Raw genomic sequence first — 22,104 nt, forward strand, 5'->3', positions numbered from 1 at the left:
GATGGGTTCGAACCTGACCCCGGCCAAACTACAACAAAAAATAGCCGGGCATTGTGGCGGGCACCTGTAGTCCCAGCTACGCTGGAGACTGAAGCAAGAGAATTGCCTAAGCCCAAGCGCTGGAGGTTGCTGTGAGCAGTGATAGCACAGCACTCTACCAAGGATGACAACATGAGACTCTGTGTGTATAAAAAAAAAGGAAAGACTTTATGAAAAGTTAGGAATAGAGGAGATTAAAATCTTTAGCAAACCTATGTTTTTAAAAAGTTTTATGTTTTTTATGTTTAAAAATATTTTTTATTTGTACTAAGAAAACTCATAAAGAGATTACCAATCTTACAAAGCTTAGATTGATAACTATTTAATGAACAATTTCTTCCCATTAACCTCCCTGATTGGAGAGCAACCTTCTAAATCTTCCCTTCCCTGCAGTTTCAGTGAGACGTTTTAGTTAAACAGCCTATAAGGAAGGATTGTGGGTTTGGTTACTCGCATTTGGCTCATCATCCAAACACTGAGTGCCTTTCCAATTATCAGCTGTTGTATGTCATGTGTGATTATAAAACAGAGAAAGAGAAAGTGTGGTCCAGGCAGAACATGCCTTGGAAAGTGGCGCCAGAAAGAGAGGCGTGTGCTCTGGTGATCCCAGTTCAGGGATTCTGCTTTGCTGGACCTAGGTATGGGTATGGCCAGGCATACGCCCTTTGGAAAGCTCCCTGGTCCTGTCATGAACCTGTGGAAGAGGGTCTGGTCAGGGAAAGGAGATAGGGGTCTACGTTTGCTCCCCCATCGACCCACTTTGACTAGAGACAAGAGTTTCCATTTCCTGGAGTTTATTTATTTGTTTGTTTACTTTTTGAGACAGAGTCTTGCTCTGTTGCCCCAGGTAGAGTGCAGTGGTGTCATAGTACCTCACTGCAACTTCACACTCCTGAGCTCTCTAGTGATCCTTCTGCCTCGGCCACTCAGAGTGCTGGGATTACAGGTGTGAGCCACTGTGCCCCAGGCCCATTTTCTGGGTTCTAATTTCCTCCTTTTGAGCACAACCTAGGCCTTGAGGGAGCTGTGGTTGTAATACTACAGGTTTGGTTTTCCCAAAGCTACCAGTTCTTTGAGAACTCATCAAATTGAGGTAGCTCCAACCAGCTCTCCAGGTGATGGATTTAAAGCAAATGTTGGCTGTAGCTCAAGCAGTTAGGGAACTAGCCACATACACCAGAGCTGGTGGATTCCAATCCGGCCTGGGGCCGCCAAACAACAATGATAATTACAACCAAAAAACAGCCAGGCATTGTGGTGGGCGCCTGTAGTCCCAGCTACTTGGGAGCCTGAGGCAAGAGAATCACTTAAGCCCATGAGTTTGAGGTTGCTGTAAGCTATGACGCCCTGGCACTCTACCCAGGGCGACAGCTTGAAGCTCTGTCTCAAAAAAAAAAAAAAGCAAATGTTGTCTTTAAGGAGATTGAGAGGAAGCTTGATGAGGAAGGGAACAGCTTTTGAAGAAAATTGGTGGTATTTTAGCCTTCAAGGTGAAGGATGGCCCTGGAGGGTAAAGAGGCCACCTGGGTGGTGGATGTGAAGAATGGCAAAGGATCAGAGCTTCCTAACTCAGGTAAGAAGGCTGACTGCACGATCACAATGGCTGACTCCCACTTACTGGCTTTCCTGACTGGTAAAATGAATCCTCAGTCAGCCTTCTTTCAAGGCAAACTGAAAATCACTGGCAACGTAGGTCTGGCTATGAAGCTGCAAAATCTTCAACTTCAGCCAGGCAAAGCTAAGGTGTGAAGAACTCCCTTTGACTACGTTTGAAAATCAAGATGAAATATATAGTTACATATCCATATATTTCATTGTCAGAATTTAGACTGAAACTACACATTGGCAAATTGTCTGAGACAGATTTGTTTTTCAATTGTATGACCGATCCTGTTTTTCCTAAACTCTGGGTGGATAGAGCCTGATGGTGTACAGCTGCTTTGCGGAGCTGCATACGACTGTGCATTACAAAGTTAATATGGTAATTAAGGTTTGGGGTAAAACTGAGTTTCAGAATAAAATTAGGAAGAGCAAAATCCAAAAAATTATGTAGATAAAAGCTATTATGCTTATAAAGTATATTTAGGGATTATTCTGCTGAATATCCAATTTAAGAGGTTTCCTTGGGAGAACTAGTGAAGACACAGTTCCAATAGCTGGTTGGTAATTAGTGTTGTGCCCTTAATGACCTTAATTAATCTCTCACGAATAATGCTTAAAATTCTGCACTGGAATGATAAAAAAAAAAAAACTTACACATTTTCCACTTCAAAGAAAATTTGCATTTCATGGCACCAGAAACAGTATTTTCTTACCAAATTAAAATAAAAGAAATACGATCACTTCTTGGGAGGGGGCATGCGTAGCTGAACACGGGCTTATTTTTAAAATAAAAATATTTTATTTTATAAAAATATTTTTAAAATGGGTTTCCTTCTCGAAAAATATGTGTATTAGAGTCATAAAACACTGTTAAAAATAAAGTTTACTTTGATATGCACAGTTTTAAAATTATCTCATATTCAAATTTATAAAGTTCTCGGTCTTTTGTTGTAATTTTCATGTGTGTTTAAGTATCTGCATTTTTCCTAATTTTCTAATGTTAGTGTTATTTCTTATAATCCAGTAATAATATCCTTTATTCAGAAGATAAAATAATGCTCTTGGAAGAATGTTTAATAGAAAATTAAAATGTCTCTTCCTGGTAAAATAATAAGAAGAATAAGAATAATTTCCTCCTTTGCTATAAAATGAAGGAGTTGGACTAAGGTGGGATCTGAATTCCAAAAAATCCAAAAATCCAAGACAACACAGCACCACAATGTGTGGGTCAGAGCACAGGCCAAGGTGTCCTCTTCATTCTTCCCCTCCTACACCCTCACACTTGTCCCTTACACCCGTCCCTCCTGCCCTGAAACCTGTCTTCTAGCTGTCCCCACTCTCCCCCATGCCATAGTCTTAATTCAGATGTTCATCACCTCTACCTAGGACAGTTTCTAGGACCCCCCAGCTATTTTCCTGACACCAGTCTTGACCACCCACCCTCCGTGCATCCTTCTGTTATCATCTTTCCTTGCAGCTAAAATTTTTGGCTTATCACAAGGTATACTTGCTCCATCTCATATGTACACCAAGTTTTTTGGGGTGTAAACCTAACTTTATAAACATGGTTTTTCTTTTCTTTTTTTCTTTACCATTTTATTAGATCATCAAAATCATGGCTTTGACTAGGGAGTAATTTACATTTTTGTAACGTGGTTTCCATTATTCAACTTACTCTTTTTTTCTTCAACAAACCCTCAGTGTTTTCCTTTGTATAAGAAATATACAGACTAGGAGCCTGTACAGTGGCTCACACCTGTATTCCTAGCACTCTGAAAAGCTGATGCTCAGAAGATCACTTGAAGTCAGGATTTTGAGACCACCCTGAACAAAGTGAGACCCATATCTACTAAAAATAGAAAACTTAGTAGGGCATTGTGGGAGTCACCTGTTCCAGTTGCTTGGGAGGCTAAGGCAGGAGGATTGCCTGGGCCCAGGAGTTTGAGGTTGCTATGAGCTATGATGATGCTATTGTCCTCTAGCCTGGGGTAACAGAGTGAGATGCTGTCTGAAAGAGAGAGAGAAAAAGAAAGAGAGAAAGAAAGAAACAAAGAAAGAAAGAAGAGAGAAATGGGCTGTCATCACGAAGGTTTGCTATTTTGATTTATTCTTCATGGTCAATAAAATTTTAAAGGACTTCTTTCACCAGGAGTGCCTCTCCTTTCACACCTTTGGGCACTGAGTGTTCCCTGAGCCTCAGCCAAAGAACATCTCCTGGGATTTCCACCTTGTCCCTGTGAGACCAAATCCCCAAATTAGAAAACTCCTTGAAAGCTAGACCACTAACTTATTTACTATTCATCCCCAGGCCGTAAATAGTTCCCGGGATATTTGCAGAATGAATAAATCCATCCACCTAAAACAAACATTAGAAATAGCCCTTTAGGGCGGCGCCTGCGGCTCAGTGAGTAGGGCTCCGGCCCGATACGCCGAGGGTGGAGGCTTCAAACTCAACCCCAACCAAACTGCTACAAAAAAATAGCCGGGCGTTGTGGCGGATGCCTATAGTCCCAGCTGCTCGGGAGGCTGAGGCAAGAGAGTCGCATAAGTCCAAGAGTTAGAGGTTGCTGTGAGCCGTGTAATGTCATGGCACTCTACCCAAGGGCGGTACAGTGAGACTCTGTCTCTACAAAAAAAAAAAAAGAAGAAAGAAATAGCCCTTTAAAATCCCCCAGGATCAAAAATATATAGATGCACAAAAAAAGCATGGAATGTTCCTACTTTGTCAGTTTCCTTCCTGCCATAACCAAATCCCACAAGTGCCAGATCATATCCAAATGTAACCAAAAGGGACAGGCTAATGCTCATGGATCAATTCTACTCATCCTCTGATTGCTACAGGACAGTCAGCACTTCTCACAAAATGTGATGTGGAATTTAGTTCAATAATGCTAATATTAGCCATATTCTCCCACTGCCCTCTCCATCCACTCTGAGAGTGAGTAGTTCACCAGTAAGGAGTTTACAGCAAAGGAAGGTACCTGTTAGAAGCAGGTAAAGACACTCTCATTCCTAATTCTTACTCTCAGGTGGCTTTTTATAACACAGGCAGGGAAGGCCCAGGTTTGAAAGAATGTGTCTGTATTTGCTGGCCAGAAAGCCCATTGAAGTGCCAACTGGCCCTCAGAACAGACAGATGGAATATGCTCTCTCAGGGGCCATTTTCAGCAATAATTATCTAGGATTTTATGTTTTGGTTTTTGTTTTTAAATGGTGGCCTTCCTCTTTTCTTTCTTTTTTAAATGCACTCAGTTATGCCATCTGGTGGCCAAAATAAATTTAAAAACATGCAGTTACTCTGTCAGTGGGCGTGGCCTTTGCACTGTGAAACTGTGAATGCACCCACCCCCCTTCCACTTCCATTTTATGCACCACTCCCTGCAGAAGGAGTGATGGCACACTGAACTCCGTGGCGTCTGGATCCCCGCAGAGGAAGGGCACGGACGTTTGGTCTTGGTGTGAGTGAAACTGATTGTGACAAAAGGAAAAGAACAAGTTAGGGATAAGGCCCTCACTCATGGCCAATGCATAATGAGAGAAGGAGAGCAGAGCCCGTGTAGTGCCCTGGCTTCTCAGTAAGAAGCATGGCATTTGACTAGAAAGGGATACCATTAGTAAGCAGGATCAGAACCAGTCCTAAAAAGGAGCGTAAGAGAAAGCACTGTTGCTCTAAATGTGTTCCATTTTCTGGTCTGAATGGACTACACCCAGAGTACCAGAGCAAAAATCAACCCAATATCACTAAGTCAGAGAGGCAGAGAGGTGTCAGAAGGCTGGAGATAGTGTAGCTCTGACTTCCAAAGATGCAAAGAAAGATGAATGCTGAAAACTACATATCAGTGCCCTTGACAAAAAATCCTCAAATGAGATACAAAAAGGTATTTTGTGAGCCTGAGAAGAACTAAGTGTAGCCACCAGGGGCACTCAGCAAGGGCAGGGCTTGCCAGACTGTCCTCATTTTGTGTTCTCTTGTCAGGGTTGCTAGACTGATAGAACAAGGCAGTGTGGTGGCCCAAGGGTCTGCTTTTGATTATGCATTTCATGGTATCCCAAATTATATCTTCCTGGAACAAATGGAGAAATATGGAATAGGTTATGGTATAGTTAAAAGAGACTGGAAGTGATTAAGTGACAGTACGCCAAGGTGTTAGAGGGTTCTCACCCCAGTCTTGCCCTGCTCAGTATTTTTACTATGTCTTATACATTATATAAATAGCATGTTCAGCCAGGCATAGTGGTTCATGCCTATAATCCCAGCATTCTGGAAGGCCTCAGGAGTTCATGACGAGCCTGAGGAAGAGTGAGACCCCGTCTCTACTAAAACTAGAAAAACTAACAGGGCATGTGGCAGACACCTGTAATCCCAACTATGCAGGAGGCTGAAGCAAGAATATCACTTAAGCCCAAGAGTTTGAGGTTGTTGTAAGCTAGGACACCACAGACCTCTACCTAGGGTGATAGAGTGAGACTCTGTCTCAAAAAAAAAAAGAGCATGTTCAGCATATATGTGGAAGGCACAGTTTGAAGAGATAGCAAGTCCTTTGATTTCTGGAATCAGTACACGAACTGCATCTTTACAGACCAAACATTCTAACAGGATGACATCTTTCCTCTCTCTACCCCACAATCCATTCTTCTCTTTTATGGGCTTTGTCCAAGATTTCCCCTCTGTTTACAACTTCATTAAAGCCTTCTCTGCCTCCCCCTCGATCCTCTCCCACTGTGTGGGGGAAGTATCTTTCCCACCTTAGCATCAAGGAATCTACTTTTCATCTCTCTGGTAATTGACCATCACCCAGTGCCGGAATTGAATTTGTTGGACAGGGTGTTCCTTGCTGCCTAACCACTTCCCCAAAGCAGTCTAGATTTGTCCCATCAATGTGTCCTGAGACTAAATTTCAGAGAATGGGCAACTCCTCCCTCTTGTTCCAGGCTGGTTATTCTTTCCGGGCCTTAAAGTCCATCCTTCCCCTTCTTTCCCAGCCCTGACCTTGTCAATTACCTGCTCTCTGTCCTGTATCTTCAAGCACTGCTCTCCACTGGCTCCTTCTTCTCTTTCTACTCATAAAAGCAATGATAAAATAAAAAATCCTCTTTTTCATTTTGCTCTCTGCCCCACCCCCTAAAGAAACTCCTCGAAGATTTGTTTTCAGCCACCAAAGACTTGGACTCTCTGGAAGCAGACTCTCTGGAGATGGAGTTTGGGAGCAAGACATTGAGTAGGAAGCAACATCTGTGAAACTAAGGGGGAGGGGGAGCAACTCTGCACGTTCGGAATAGTACTGCCCATCAGAGCACACCAAGATGGGCTGAAAGAGTTGGTCATTTGTACCCCAGGCTGCTCAGTCACTACATGGGGCTTCCCAGAGAAAGGGTAGGACCAGTGAGAGGGCCCAGGCAGCTGTTTGCAGCCGCTGAGAGAGCTGGTGGCTGAGGCCGTCTGCTGATGACCCTTCCACAGCTGGCCACGGTCCTTCCCGGAGGGGGTCTGGGCAGTGCATCTGCTTGCCTGCCACATCTCCTTATGGCCCATTCCTCTCTGGCATCACTGAAATCCACCTTCCATTTCCACTTTTATTCCACTCACCCCGTACCTTTGCCCCACAGCAAATCCAGTGGGCACTCCCTGGTTCTTACCTTGCAGCTGACCTCTCTCCCAGAACTCTCATCTCCCATGAATTCCACAATAACATTTTCTCCTACTTCTTTTTTTTTGAGACAGAGTCTCACTATGTTGCCCTTGGTAGAATGCCGTGGCATCCCAGCAACCTCAAACTCTGGGGCTTAAGCGATTCTCTTGCCTCAGCCTCCCAAATAGCTGGGACTACAATACCTCTCACCATTTTTTTTGCAACACCTCTCACCATTTTTTTTGTTGTTGCTATTGTCATTGTTGTTTTAGCTGGCCTGGCCAGGTTCAAACCCGCCAGCCTCAATGTATCTGGCTGGCACTGTAACCACTGTGCTATAGGTGCAGAGCCATCTTCTCCTGCTTCTTCTGACCTCTCTAACCAGGCTTTCCAGGGCACTCCAGGATCCTGTCCTCCATGCACCACCTAAGTGTTGGGACTCCCTCTTGGATTCACCCTCCCCTTTCAAGTGACCTCCCAGGGTGATCTCCTCTACAGTCAGGGTTTACCTCCCATTTATATGGCAATGATTCTGAAATCCACTCTCCAGCCCATTCTCCTGAGCTTCTGATTCTCAGGTTAATTGGCTGCTGGACATCTCCAGGCTAAGGCTGTCTGAGCAGTGAGTTCTACCTCTCCTTTCCCACCCCATTGCCACCCTAAAGAAGGCTAACTTTTTCCCAGTGCAAGAATTCAGGGGCCCTTTGAACCTGTTCCACCTAGTTCCTTTTCTAGCCAGCCAACCTTGCTTGGTCCTGTTTGGGTGTGGATGTGAAATCACTGTATACACTATCGAGTACTTCGCATACAGAGATTTGCATCACTGACCTATAAATAGCTGATGCTGGGTGCCAAGGCCAAAAGAATATTTGTCACCGATCACACCCATTGCTTGCCTAACTAGGTGTGAGCCTCTGACTCAGTAGGTCCTTAGGAAAGAGTTATTCAAAATTTCCTCATTACAGGTGATGAGAAATGATAGTCATTTTATTTTATAGCTTACAATTCTCCTGAAGAAAAATTGTCCTCTGAGCAGGCGATTTTTAGATACATTTTTTAAATTTCCAGGCCTATACCAATGGCACAGGCTTGCATAGAAGGCATTTCTCATGGAAAATCATCTCTACTTATTTATCATGCTTGGTGTATTGTCTGTCCTCTGTTTCCAAATTACAATTTCTAGTTGCATTCAAGGAATAATTATAAAGCCAGTGCAACATGCCAAGGGCAGGGCTAAGAACAGGACAGTTCTTAACTTAAAGGGTAGTGAAAGGAATAGTCAAATGCAAGCACACGCCAATTTGCTGATCGTCACAAAAGCCATCGCAACAAAGTGGTATGGACTCTGGAGAAGGGAAATGTCTCCATTTAGGTTGGCTTCGTAAGGACTTCTGATATAGACCTAAAATATAGATCAAATTATGGCACAGCGCCTGTGGCTCAAGCGGCTAAGGCACCAGCCACATACACCTGAGCTGGCAGGTTCAAATCCAGCCCGGGCCCACCAAACAACAATAACAGCTGCAACCAAAAAATAGCCGCACATTGTGGTGGGCGGAGGCAGGAGAATCGCTTGAGCCCAGGAGTTGGAGGTTGCTGTGAGCTGTGATGCCATGGCACTTTACCCTTTTTTTTGAGGCTCTGTCTCAAAAAAAAAAAAAGATCAAATTACAAGGAATAAGCACAAGACAGAAACAAGCAAGAAAAAATGATGACATGCATGTGATAAAGAGGAAAGAGTGCTATCAGAAGAGCATCTTCAGAGAATTGCAAAACGAAGCAATAGTAAGGAAATTTTCTCATAGCTAAGGTGAAATACTGAGACTATGGAAATACCCTGAGAGTTTTGAAAGATGCAAAGTCATGGGGGAAAGATTATTAAAATAGTATTACTACAAGGAGGTGGGTGGGGAAAAATCATTAACCCTTCCAAGGTCAAAGCTCAGACCCAACCTCTTTCTGGATTTTCCTTTTCCACCATCACAGGGGGTTGGAGCTCTGGGACCCCCACTTCTATCCAGCTCCCCAAGGAAGATAAGGCTCACTAAGAAAGAGATTGCTGGGATGTTGATTTATCTCTTCTCGTTTGGCATAATGCTGCCCCTGATGTTGCCCAAGTGGATACCTCCCACCTAGTTATAATTAAGAACACTCTAGACCTTGTTCTTAAATTAAGGAACGTTCCCAGCTTGGCGACCTTCCAAAGTGAGCTTGGCAGTGTATCTTCCAACCTGGCTTTGAAAATACACTAATTACCGGGGGGGGGGGGGATTTTAACACATTATGTATCTCTGCTATGTAGTTAAACTTCCCATCTTACAGAAGAGGAAGTTGGAGCTCAGAGTTGTTCTGTCCAATCTCCCTGTGCAAAAACAAAAGGGCCAGGGCTACTTTCCCAGAGGCCTTGGTAGGGCCTGAGGGAGTGGGTACCATGAGCATCTCTTGCATATACCTGTGGATTTTTATCTGGGAAGCAATTTGGGGGAATAGCAGGTAAGACAAGAACGGATCAGACCCTGTTTACTCCAGCTCCAGAAAAACTGCATACACAGAGGTTGTGCTAGTTAAGTTTGTGTTTCTTTCTTGCGTAACAAAAGCTCAGTACCATGGCATAACTAAATAGGACTTTACTTTTCTCATGTATCAAAAAGACTGGAGCTGGCAGTCCAGGGGTCAGACAGCTCATCAAAAAGGTCACCAAGGACCCAATCTCTTGCTAGACATCTTCACATCTGTCTTTCTATGTCACAGGCACAAGACAGCTGTTCCACTTTCAGATCACATCCACGTTCCAGGAAGAAAGGATGAGGAAAAAGAAAAATTTGTGTCCCAACTGAATCTGTCTTTTAAAAGAAATCAGGAAAGCAATATTTCCCTGAAAGTCCCACAAGCTGACTTCTGCTGCTGACTCATTTGCCAAATAATCATGTGGCCACTTCTAGGTTCAAAGGATTCTGGGGAAGGGAGGGTTTTCAAGGAGGCACATGGATATCGCAGACAAAATCTAGGGGCAGTTTGAGAGGGAAAAGGCTAGTGGAATTTGAGGAGGCATTCAGCTACATCTGCCACAGAGGGTAAAAAGGTCTGAAGACAAATGATAAGATGGAAGAGGCTACCAAGAAAGGCCATCAGTACAGATGAGGAGGAGGTGATACCAGAGTAATTCTCTGTCTGAGGAACAGGCACCTGCCGCAGCTTGTCCTCCCATTCCTGTGGGTGTAGGCAGCAGACTGATGAGGTGACAGGGGGTTGTTCCTGTGAGGCTCAGAACACAACACCCCAGAGTATAGCCCTTGGCATGCTGAGTACTCTGGACTGAAGAGCACTAGAGGCCTCCGAAGCAGCCTCAGAACCCAGGCTCTCCGACCCGCCTGGCTTCACTCCTCATTCTCCCCCCAATCAAGTCAGAGACACCAGAATCCTCTTCCCCAAGGCAGGTCATAAACCCTAGAGCCCTTTTCCCCCAAAGCAAGACATAAAAACTGGAATTTTTTTTTTTTTTAGAGACAGTTTCACTTTATCGGTAGAGGGCTGTGGTATCACACCTCATAGCAACCTCTAGCTCTTGGGCTTAGGCAATTCTCTTGCCTTAGCCTCCCAAGTAGCTGGGACTACAGGCGCCCACCACAACGCCCGGCTATTTTTTTGTTACAGTTTGGCCAGGTTTGAACCTGCCACCCTCGGTATATGGGGCTGGCGCCCTACTCAAGCCACAGGCACTGTCCTCCCTTTCAGATTTTCATTACATAGTGAGCTTGTCTGTGAGATTTAATTAAGTAAAATAGCTACCTTGTCATCTTTTTTTTTTTTTTTTTGAGACAGAGCCTCAAGCCCTGGGTAGAATGCCATGGTGTCACAGCTCACAGCAACCTCCAACTCCTGGGCTCAAACGATTCTCCTGCCTCTGCCTTCCAAGTAGCTGGGACTACAGGCACCCACCACAATGCCTGGCTATTTTTTGGTTGTAGCCATCATTGTTGTTTGGCGGGCCCAGGCTGGATTTGAACCCGCCAGCTCAAGTGTATGTGGCTGGCGTCTTAGCCACTTGAGCCACAGGCGCCAAGCCTACCTTATCATTTTTTAAAACCATTCCACTATATAATTATTCTTTTTTTTTTCCACTATATAATTATTCTATACTTTCATGATTTGGCTAGAATTTTCAGACGGATTTAATTATTTCAGTCATTCATAGGTCCACTGGGTTGGAAAGTGTGACCATTATACATGGGGCTTCAGAAAAAGCTTCCCTCAATTTGGTGCCAGCATCAGAAGATCTCACTCTCTGAACTAAAATGAGGGAGGCTGAGGTCAGACACCTGCAGAAGCACCGTGTAATGAGGTGCTCTGTGCTAGGGTGTGGGGCCAAGGGAACTGAGTCTAGACTAGAATTCTGTCCCACTTGCATGACCCTTTGCTGGAGGTCATGTGCAGGGCAGGAAGTACTCAAGTCTCCCTGCGACTTGAGTAATCTTTTCCGGTGTATCTTATACATCACAGCATTTTCAGTTAGGGACATCAACCCTAGAAAAAGGCAGAAAGGAGCATACAGAGTCCTCCTTTTTTTTTTTTAGAGACAGAGTCTCACTTTGTCACCCTCGGTAGAGTGCTGTGGTGTCACAGCTCACAGCAACCTTTAGCTCTTGAGCTTAGGCGATTCTCTTGCCTCAGCTTCCCGAGTAGTTGGGATCACAGGCGCCCACCACAACGCCCGGCTATTTCTTGTTGCAGTTGGCCAGGGCTGGGTTCGAACCCGCCACCCTCGGTATATGGGGCTGGCACCCTATCCACTGAGCCACAGGCGCCACTAGAGGCCTCCTTTTTTGTGAGATGTAGGCACACACATACACACATGCACATACATGCTCCTCCATACAGAGTCAGGAGGCCACAGACCTCATTCCAGAGCACTCCTGTTGGCAGAACTTAGGCCTCTGAATGTTTCAGTAGGAATAGTGATACCTAAAAATAGGGAAGAAAGGACAAAGAAAAAGGGCAATTGGTAGGTTGCAGGAGTTCTTACTACTCACAGTTCCTGGAATTATATGCAATTACATCTTGAAAGCCCAACAAATAAACAGTAAATATGGAATTAAGGAATCAGAGTTTGGTGAAGGTCTAGGAGGCTAATGTCACTCACAAGAGTAAATGGGGAGGAAAGGATAGGTCGTGGTAAACAGCTTTACCTGTAATTCTGAGCAGGGAGCCATTTTTCAGAGGCTCAGTATCCATCCTCCCATATCCTTCTTCTTACAGAATCCCAATTTTATTTTGGTTAGCAAAGTTCTATGCTTAAAAAAATATCAGTTTTCAGGGGCGGCACCTGTGGCTCAGTGAGTAGGGCGCCGGCCCCATATGCCGAGGGTGGCGGGTTCAAACACAGCCCCGGCCAAACTGCAACAAAAAAATAGCTGGGTGCTGTGGCGAGCACCTGTAGTTCCAGCTACTCGGGAGGCTGAGGCAATAAGCCCAGGAGCTGGAGGTTGCTGTGAGCTGTGTGAGGCCACGGCACTCTACCGAGGGCCATAAAGTGAGACTCTGTCTCTACAAAAAAAAAAAAATCAGTTTTCCTCAGACTGCCATGCGGGTAGGAGTGGCTGTACAATGTGGTGCTAGCCAAAGATATGTCAGCCTAAGCCAGCTAAATGGAACTTCCACAAAGATCTTTTCTGTAGCTGATTCAACTGGCATGGGTCCCTTTTTGCCTTTTACTTTCACAATTCGTTCTGCCCTGAGCAAAAACATGATGGTCTGAGCTCCAACCATCATCTTTTTTTTTTTTTTTTGTAGAGACAGAGTCTCACTTTATGGCCCTCGGTAGAGTGCTGTGGCCTCACACAGCTCACAGCAACCTCCAACTCCTGGGCTTAAGCGATTCTCTTGCCTCAGCCTCCCGAGTAGCTGGGACTACAGGCGCCCACCACAATGCCCGGCTATTTTTTGGTTGCAGTTTGGCCGGGGCCGGGTTTGAACCCGCCACCCTCGGTATATGGGGCCGGCGCCCTACCGACTGAGCCACAGGCGCCGCCCTCCAACCATCATCTTGAGAGCACATAGTCATCTATTCAGCAGATATGTGCCAGGCACTGTTTTCAGTTCTGGGGCTTTAGCATGAAGAAAACAGATCACCTACTCGAGAGGCTGAGGCAAGAGAATTGGTTGAGCCCAAGAGTTTGAGGTTGCTGTGAGCTATGACACCAGAACACTCTACTGAAGGCAAGTAGCAAAAAAAAAAAAAGAAAGAAAGAAAGGTTGGGGGCCTGTAGCACAATGGTTACAGTGCCAGCCACATACGCTAAGGGTGATAGGTTCAAACCAAACCAACCAGGCCAGCTAAACAACAATGATAACTGCAACAACCAAAAAATAACCGGGTGTTGTGGTGGGTGCCTGTAGTCCCAGCTACTTGGGAGGCTGAGGCAAGAAAATTGCTTAAGCCCAAGAATTTGAGGTTGCTGTGAGTCGTGACAGCATGGCACTCTTCCAAGAGTGACATAGTGAGACAGGAAGGAAGGAAGGAAGGGAGGGAGGGAGGGAGGGAGGGAGGGAGGGAGGGAGGGAGGGAGGGAGGAAGGAAGGAAGGAAGGAAGGAAGGAAGGAAGGAAGGAAGGATCAAAATTTTCACCTTCAAGGAGCTTACAGAATAGAGAGGGGAGATAAATTATAAGCAAACAAATACAATGAAACCTATAGGTTGACCACCCAACAGATTGTAACAAACCAGTCAACATACAGATGTGGTCAACATAAAGAACCAGACCTACTGTACTAATATGGTGCATGTCCAGTCTGTGAAAATTAGGTCAAGTTAAGGAGGTGGTCAATGTAGGGAGCCGGTCAACTATGGAGGCTCCACTGCTTATACTGTATTGGAATATGGTCAGTGTTAAGGAGGCAAATAAATTAAGAAATGAGATTCTTAACTGCTGCTGTAGCTCAGTGGTACAGTGCTGTAGCCCCCTTGCAACTAGAGGCCATGAGTCTGAGCGTCGCTTGGGCCTAACTTAAAAAAAAAAGAAATGAGAGTCTTGATGCAAGGTAGAGGCAGTCTTAAGGATGGTGGCTTAGAAGGCTGCCTGGACCTAGTTGTTGTAAAGGTAGCCAGGATTTGTTTTATTCAGGTAAGGTAGACATACAGACACAGAAATCAGTGTCATGAAGGAAGAAGTTTACTCATAGTTCCCTAGAAACAGGTAGTGCAGCACACCACGTGGGGGACGCAGGCAGTGGGAGCAAAGGGAACATGTGCACAAGAGCTTTTTTTTTAATGAGACAGAATTTCTCTCTGTTGCCCAGACCAGAATGTAAGACCTCTTTTTAAAATAAATAGAATAAAATTTTAAAATATTTATTTCAGGCGGCACCCGTAGCTCAGTGGGTAAGGCACCAGCTGGCGGGTTCAAACCCCGCCTAGGCCAGTTAAACAATGACAACTGCAACAACAACAACAACAACAAAAACAATGAAATAGCCGGGCATTGTGGCCAGCACCTGTAGTCCCAGCTATTTGGGAGGCTGAGGGAAGAGAATCTCTTAAGCCCAAGCGTTTGAGGGCGCCACAGCACTCTACTGAGGGCAACGTAGTGAAATTGTTTCAAAAAATAAAAATTTATTTCATATGAACAAAAAGTGAAATAATGATTACAGAAAGAGTAAAGGTAAAAAAAAGGAAATGGCGGAGGGAGACCTGACAGTAGGTCTGTTGTAAAGTTGCTAACTCAGGGCCATAGAGCAAGAGATGGCAAGCTGAAGGTAAGAAAAACAAGGCTTTTGCTGTTTTCCTAGTTTTCAGTAAAGATATGGGTAGGAACCAAATGTGGCCTGCTAGAGGAAAAGCCACCTGCTCATGCCAAATAATAAATGCCAGCTGGCAGGCTCTCTCAGTGTGAATGAGGTCAGGGGGTGTGGTGTGGACTCTGGTGAACTGGAGGGGCGACTACCACCCAGCTCTGCCAACTGTTGCCAGCAATGAATGTGGGTTCCAGGACACTGGACAGTCAGATTTTTTAAAAGCTGAGAATCTGGCCTTTTTTTGTGGGGGAGAGTTTAACAGTTTATTATGTTTTATAAGTGTCATTTTGAAAACATCAGTTGATTTAAACCGTGTAGAAATAAGTATGCAAAAAGTCGGTGAAACAAACATAAACTTTAAACATGTTTATGTAGATAGATTATCTGAAATTCCAGGTTGTTCAGTCCCTTCATTATTCTGCTGTGGCAGCCAAATAATTTTTTATTTATTTATTTTTTTTGTAGTTTTTGGCTGGGGCTGGGTTTGAACCCACCACCTACAACATATGGGGCCAGTGCCTTATTCCTTTGAGCCACAGGCGCTGCCCAAATAATCTTTAACTTCAGTTGGAGTTTAGCCTCCTAAATCCTCCTTCGTCGCAGGTTGTGTTATGTTCTCTTCTGTCATTTGCCCTTCAAAGCTTTCTTTAGGGTTAAAATGACTGTATGAATAGCATCTTCAAGTTGAAATCTACAATTTTTTTTTTTTTTTTTGTAGAGACAGAGTCTCACTTTATGGCCCTCGGTAGAGTGCCGTGGCCTCACACAGCTCACAGCAACCTCCAACTCCTGGGCTTAAGCGATTCTCTTGCCTCAGCCTCCCGAGTAGCTGGGACTATAGGCGCCTGCCACAACACCCAGCTATTTTTTGGTTGCAATTTGGCCGGGACCGAGTTTGAACCCACCACCCTCGGTATATAGGGCTGGTGCCTTACCGACTGAGCCACAGGCACCGCCCTGAAATCTACAATTTTTAAATGTTGGGACTGAAGATAATAGTTTTGGTAATCATTCTCTCAGCGAAGTACATGCTACCTGCAGATCGGCTATCAGGCAGAGGCCATCAGTGTGCACCTCTTGTATAAGAAGTGTGGCAAAGAGGAAAAGCAAGGCGCTGACTGAAGGTAAAGAAGAGGTGGAGATGGCCAGGAAGGGACAAAGGTTGTAGCATAAAAAAAGAAAGAAAATAGGTGGAAAGGAAATGCTGATGAATGTGACTGAGAAGAGATTGGAAAGGAGTGAAAAAGAGAGGAAGAAAAATGTTGGGGCTTAGAATATGATACCCCAAAGTATGGCACTGGGCATGCTGAGAAGCAGCCTCAGAACCAACAGCTCTCTCACCTTCTTCTGCCCTCCTGTCTCTCACCCCTCACTCTCCCCAAAGCTAGTCAGAGACATCAGAATCCTCTTTGCCAAGGCAGGTCATAGAAACTATTAATAGAATCCTTCCCCAAAGCAAGACATAAAAACTGGAATCATTACTCTAACTTTTCCCCATCTTTCTGTCTGGGAGCTCGCGGTAAAGAAATCTCTGATCCTTGTCTGATAGGAGGTCTCTCATTCCTGAGGGGGTCCTGCCCCATGCCTGGGAAGGAAGAATTCTGTAACAGAGAGGCCAAGAAGAATGTGAATAGACAGGCCCTGCTGGGTTTCTTTGCTCAGTCTAATAGCATTAATTAGATCTTACCCTTTTTGGTTAATCATATTTCTATGTGACTTTCATTCTTTATCAAACCTAAGCATAAAAATGGATCATTTTCCCCATACCTTTGCGTCTTCATTGTAAAGGCTCCCATGTCGCATAAAACTTTTTTTTTTTTTGTAGAGACAGAGTCTCACTTTATGGCCCTCGGTAGAGTGCTGTGGCCTCACACAGCTCACAGCAACCTCCAACTCCTGGGCCTAAGCGATTCTCTTGCCTCAGCCTCCCGAGTAGCAGGGACTACAGGCGCCCGCCACAACGCCCAGCTATTTTTTGGTTGCAGTTTGGCTGGGGCCGGGTTTAGAACCCGCCACCCTCGGTATATGGGGCTCGTGCCTTACCGACTGAGCCACAGGCGCCGCCCCACATAAAACTTTTTTTAAATGGGTTTTTAATTTTAATTTTAATTTTTTTTTTTTTTTTTTTTTTTTAGAGACACACTCTCACTCTAGCTGGAGTACAGTGGCACGGTCATAGCTCATCAAAACCTCAAATTCCTGGATTCAAGCCATCCTCCTGCTCTCAGCTTCCCCAGTAGCTGGGACTACAAGTCCATGCCATCATACCTGCTGATTTTTACATTTTTTGTAGAGACAGAATCTCACTATGTTGAGGTTGGTTTCAAACTCCTAGCCTCAATCAATTATCCTCCCTTAGCCTCCCAAAGTGCTGGGATTTCACCTCTAGCCCACATAAAACTTTGGTTAAATAAATACATCATGTTTTTTCTCTCATTAGGCTGCCTTGTGTTATAGGCGTGTCACCTATACAGGGATCAGACCCTTTCTGCCCATAAAAAGGCAAGGAAGATGGAGAAAAAGAAAGAGAAAAGGGAGTGATTTGCTATCCGTAGGGGCTGAAGACTTAGAGTCATTTAACAGAGAGACCAACAGATGCAGGCACTGTGGAGAAAGCAGCGGCTCTACAAAGTGAAAGGGTGGGCTTGGCACCCATAGCTCAGTGTTTAGGGCGCAGGCCACATACCCCAGGGCTGGCAGGCTCCAACCCAGCCCAGCCTGCTAGACAACAATGACAATTACAACAAAAAAATAGCCTGTGGCAGGCGCCTGTAGTCCCAGCTAATTGGGCAGCTGAGGCGAGAGAATCGCTTAAGCCAGTAGTTCTCAACCTTCCTAATGCCTCCTAATTCCAAGACCTTTTAATACAGTTCCTCATGTTGAGGTGACCCCCAATGATAAAGTTATTTTCGTTGCTACTTCATAACTGTAATTTTGCTACTGTTATGAATCGTAATGTAAATATCTGATATGCAGGATGTATTTTCATTGTTACAGAGGAGTGGCAGGCACAGATTGAGAACCTCTGGCTTAAGCCCAAGAGTTTGAGGTTGCTGTAAGCTGTGACACCATAACACTCTACCAAGGGCGACATAGTGAGACTCTGTCTCAAAAAAAAAAAGTGAAAGGGTGACCTGCAGATTTTTCAGCCTTTGGGCACCTGTGATATTATGAGATACCTCATAACATGTATTTGTATAGGTTTTCATCTATGGTTTCTGGCTCATAACTTCCCCTAGCCCTTTGTTGGAGTGCTTCAGCCTTGGATCACGACTCAGGAAACAAAGTAACTCTGACCTTCTCCTCCCCTCATTTTACCCACTTCTCTTTTTCCCCAAGGAAAAAATTTTCTCCTGCCATTCATCTTAGATCTACCTTATCTGACTGGGGGTCAAAAGACCCCCATTTCAGAAGGGGTCCTGTTCCATACCCTGTAGGGAGGAATGCTGTACAGAGAGGCCAAAAAGAATCTGACAGGCCTTTCTGGGTTTCCCCACTCAATCTATTAGCATTAGATCATACCCTTTTTGTCCAGTCACATTTCAACATTGCTGTCCATGCGTCAATCATGCCTATGCAGTGAAGTCTGCAGAAGAGGCCCATGAGGGCGGAGTTCAGAGGAGCATCCGGATAGCTGAAGACATGGACTTTCCTGGGGGTGGTGCATATTTTCAGCATATGAGCTCAAAGCTCCTTCTCCCTGGTACATCTCTTCACCTCCAGACTTTGTAATTAACTAGTACATGTAAGTAAATGTTTCTCTGAGTTTTTCAAGCCACTCTAGCAAATTATTTGAACCCAAAGAGGGGGTCATGGGAACCCCAACTTGAAGCAAATTGATCAGAAGTCCCAGACACCTGGACTTTCAACTGGTGTCTAGGGTGAGTGGCAGTCTTGGGGACTAATCCCTCAATCTATGGGATCTTCTACTCTCTCCAGGTAGATAGTATCAGAATTTAATCAGAGGACACCTGGCTAACGTCTACTGTAGAACCGATTGCCTGTTTGCATTTGTTTGGTGACAGAAGTCTTCTTTGTTGATTATTATGAATGAGAGACTAGGAAAAGGGATGTTGAGTATTGTTTTTTCCAGATACAGAAGATCACTTTTCCTTTTGGTGGTCAAATAACTCAGGCCCCTCCTCTTTTACCACTGCAGGAAGTCCAGGGCCCTAACTCTGACCCAGGAAATGTTGCCATTTTCCTGGTCAGTGTCACCTCTTGCTTCTCTTTCCTCTCAACAGCTGCCTGTCGGGGTGTGGTCTCTTCAACCCTCCCTTCCTTTACAAGCTGACACTGGCTAGGGGTCAACTGGCTTCAATGGAGGCTTGAACCATGGATAGGCCAGTCAAGAAGGGGAGCTACAGCCAGAACAGGGGACAAGTAGAAGTCTATGTCAGAGATGATCTCTAAGATGACCTTGACCTAGGGTGCCCTACTCTGGACATTTCTCACCGCTCTGCTCAAGGAACTCACTCTTTATCTTCACTATGCTCAGCAATGGGACACCTGTTTGATCACACTCGTTCTTAATTTCATGTAATAAAAGGACATATTAAAATGCTTTCTTCCACACAAGGATCCCAGAGGGACTAAGGAATTAGAAGAGCCACATCCTTGATTCCAGAGCAGCTTCCTCCCCAGGCCACACTGTCCATGGCTACTGTGTCCTGAATGGTGCTCTGGTTCTTCACAAGGCCTACAGAGACATTTCCTATTCTCCTTACTCATCTGTGCGTCCTCACAAAAGGCTGATCCCATGAGGTAACTTGGGTGTTTGTCTGTCCTTTGCAACCTGAGACTTTAGCTTGCTGATAAAGGGCAGTCAGGTTTTGCTTTCCTTTGCTTTCTAGTTGAGAGGGGGGTTGAGAAGACCTGAATGTAGAATGGAGATGGTCAGATCTGAAGGAAGGAGGGAGGGAGATGTGCACAGTCACAGAGAGGGAGCTCTTGGCCAGGTCCTGGACCCCTTAGACAGTCAGAAAACAAAACTTATCTGATAAGAGTTAAGTAACAGAAAATGACCATAATCTAGAGCACTTCCTCGGGGATGAGGTTGCAAAAAAGCCTGAAATCACTTTTGACCTAGATGTCACCCCTTTTCTGTGTTTTCAAACAAAGGACAACAGAGGGGCAGCGCCTATGGCTCAGTGGGTAGGGCACCAGCCCCATATACCAAGGGTGGTGGGTTCAAACCCGGCCCTGGCCAAACTGCAACAACAACAAAAAATAGCCGGGCATTGTGGCAGGCACCTGTAGTCCCAGCTACTCAGGAGGCTGAGGCAAGAGAATCACCTAAGCCCAAGAGCTGGAGGTTGCTGTGAGCTGTGACACCATAGCACTCTACTGAGGGCAAGGGCAATAAAGGGAGACTCTGTCTCTTAAAAAAAAAAAAAAAAAAAAAAGGACAACAGAGGCCCTTTCCTGCCAGCACCCTCGGGCTCCCCAGCTTAACCCCCAATCTGTTCTCTTCCCCTGTGCCTTCCTTCCCCGCCCCTTCCCCTCCAGCACACATTCCTCTTCCCCTTCTCGTTTCACCTACTCACCTGACAGGTAAGTGAGGAGAGTCCACCTGTGCCAGGCATTGTGCTTGGCAACGGAACAGAAGATGGCTTCGACAGAGCCCCTCCCCAGCCACGGGTCCTTGCAGCCCAGCACAACACCTGCAGAATCAGACCCTAGCACACTGCCACATCTGAGCTTAGCACAGCTGGGTAGTCAATTGGGGTGAGACTAATCTGAGATGGGAGAGTGAATGTTTTATTGTAGAGACTACAGACTTAAGAGGGTTTTTTTTTGTGTGTGTGTGTGGTTTTTGGTTGGGGCTAGGTTTGAACCTACCACCTCTGGCATATGGGACCAGCGCTCTACTCCTTGAGCCACAGGCGCCACCCGACTTAAGAGGTTTTAAGGCTGGTGCAGACCTAATCCTACTCCTTACCAATTGTGTGACCTTCTCTCCGAACTTCTTTTCCTTCCTGGAAGTAACAAGTCTAACCATCTAATAGGTCAAGATTCCATGATTTGCACCCTGTAAAGCTCTCAGCACAGTGTCCAGTGCCTAGTTATAGAAAATAGCTACTAAATTGGAGCTGGCATTAATGGTAAAGATCTGCCCTAGAATTAATTATATGAGCACAGAGGAAGAGAAGTTCCAGTCTCTCAATCTCTGTATTCCACTCCTCCCTTCCTCTGCCACCTTCTCCCCCACCCCCCCAATCCCCCCACCCCACCCCCACCCCACCAGCCTTCTCCAGTTACAAAGGTAGCACTTCCTAACTAGAAACCAAGGGCAGGGGGTGGGTGGAGACAGGAAGCAGAGATCAGCAACACAGAGAGCTCCCCAGTGCCCCACACACAATTACCAGTTCTCCTTAGAAGCGGTTCCACCCCACCCCTACCCCCAAGCAGAGCTGGGCCCTCCTGGGTGTTTGCAGGATGGCCCCAGCTTGAATCACTCTCTGGACAGGCCTTTAAAGCTCACTTGCACAAGCCCTAAAGGTCGTAACTCCTTTGAACGGCTGGAAAAACACTGTGCTGGGATCACAAAGAATCCAGGAAAGAAAAATAAGCAGCAAAATGGAACCAAATGCAGGGAGTTGAACAGATGTTTATTTTGATCCATGTCTAGTTTTGGCCAAGAAAAAAAGAAAATGTCCAGGAAAACGCAAGCTGAAAGGAGGGGTGGGGGAGAAGAGCTAGTAATAACAAATTTGAGACTATATGAAAAAAGATAAAACTTAATTCGTCATAGCACATACAAAAGGATAAATTCCATATGGAATTTTATTTTTTAAAAACCCTACAATTATTAGGAGAAAATGAGTGAATTCCTGTACAACTTAGACTGGAAAAGATTTTCATAACTATGGCTAAAAGTTCAGCTGCAGTAGAGGAGAAGTATATACAAATGCGACTACATAAAAATTGAAAAGCAAAAACTTCTGCAAAGAAAAACATCGCCATAAGTGAAATAAAAATACAAATGGCAAACATACTGCAGACATATTACAGAATAAAATAATTCCTAATATTCTTAAAG

At 45.0% G+C, this 22,104-nt stretch overlaps 1 pseudogene; it reads left to right on the top strand.

Moving 5' to 3' along the window:
- The first annotated feature begins 685 nt into the window (after positions 1-685).
- Positions 686-1,788, top strand: LOC128594690 (sterol carrier protein 2-like; annotated as a pseudogene).
- The last annotated feature ends 20,316 nt before the right edge of the window (positions 1,789-22,104 follow it).

The sequence above is a fragment of the Nycticebus coucang genome, chromosome 9 (genome assembly GCF_027406575.1).
Source record: "Nycticebus coucang isolate mNycCou1 chromosome 9, mNycCou1.pri, whole genome shotgun sequence".
Classification (NCBI taxonomy): Eukaryota; Metazoa; Chordata; class Mammalia; order Primates; family Lorisidae; genus Nycticebus; species Nycticebus coucang.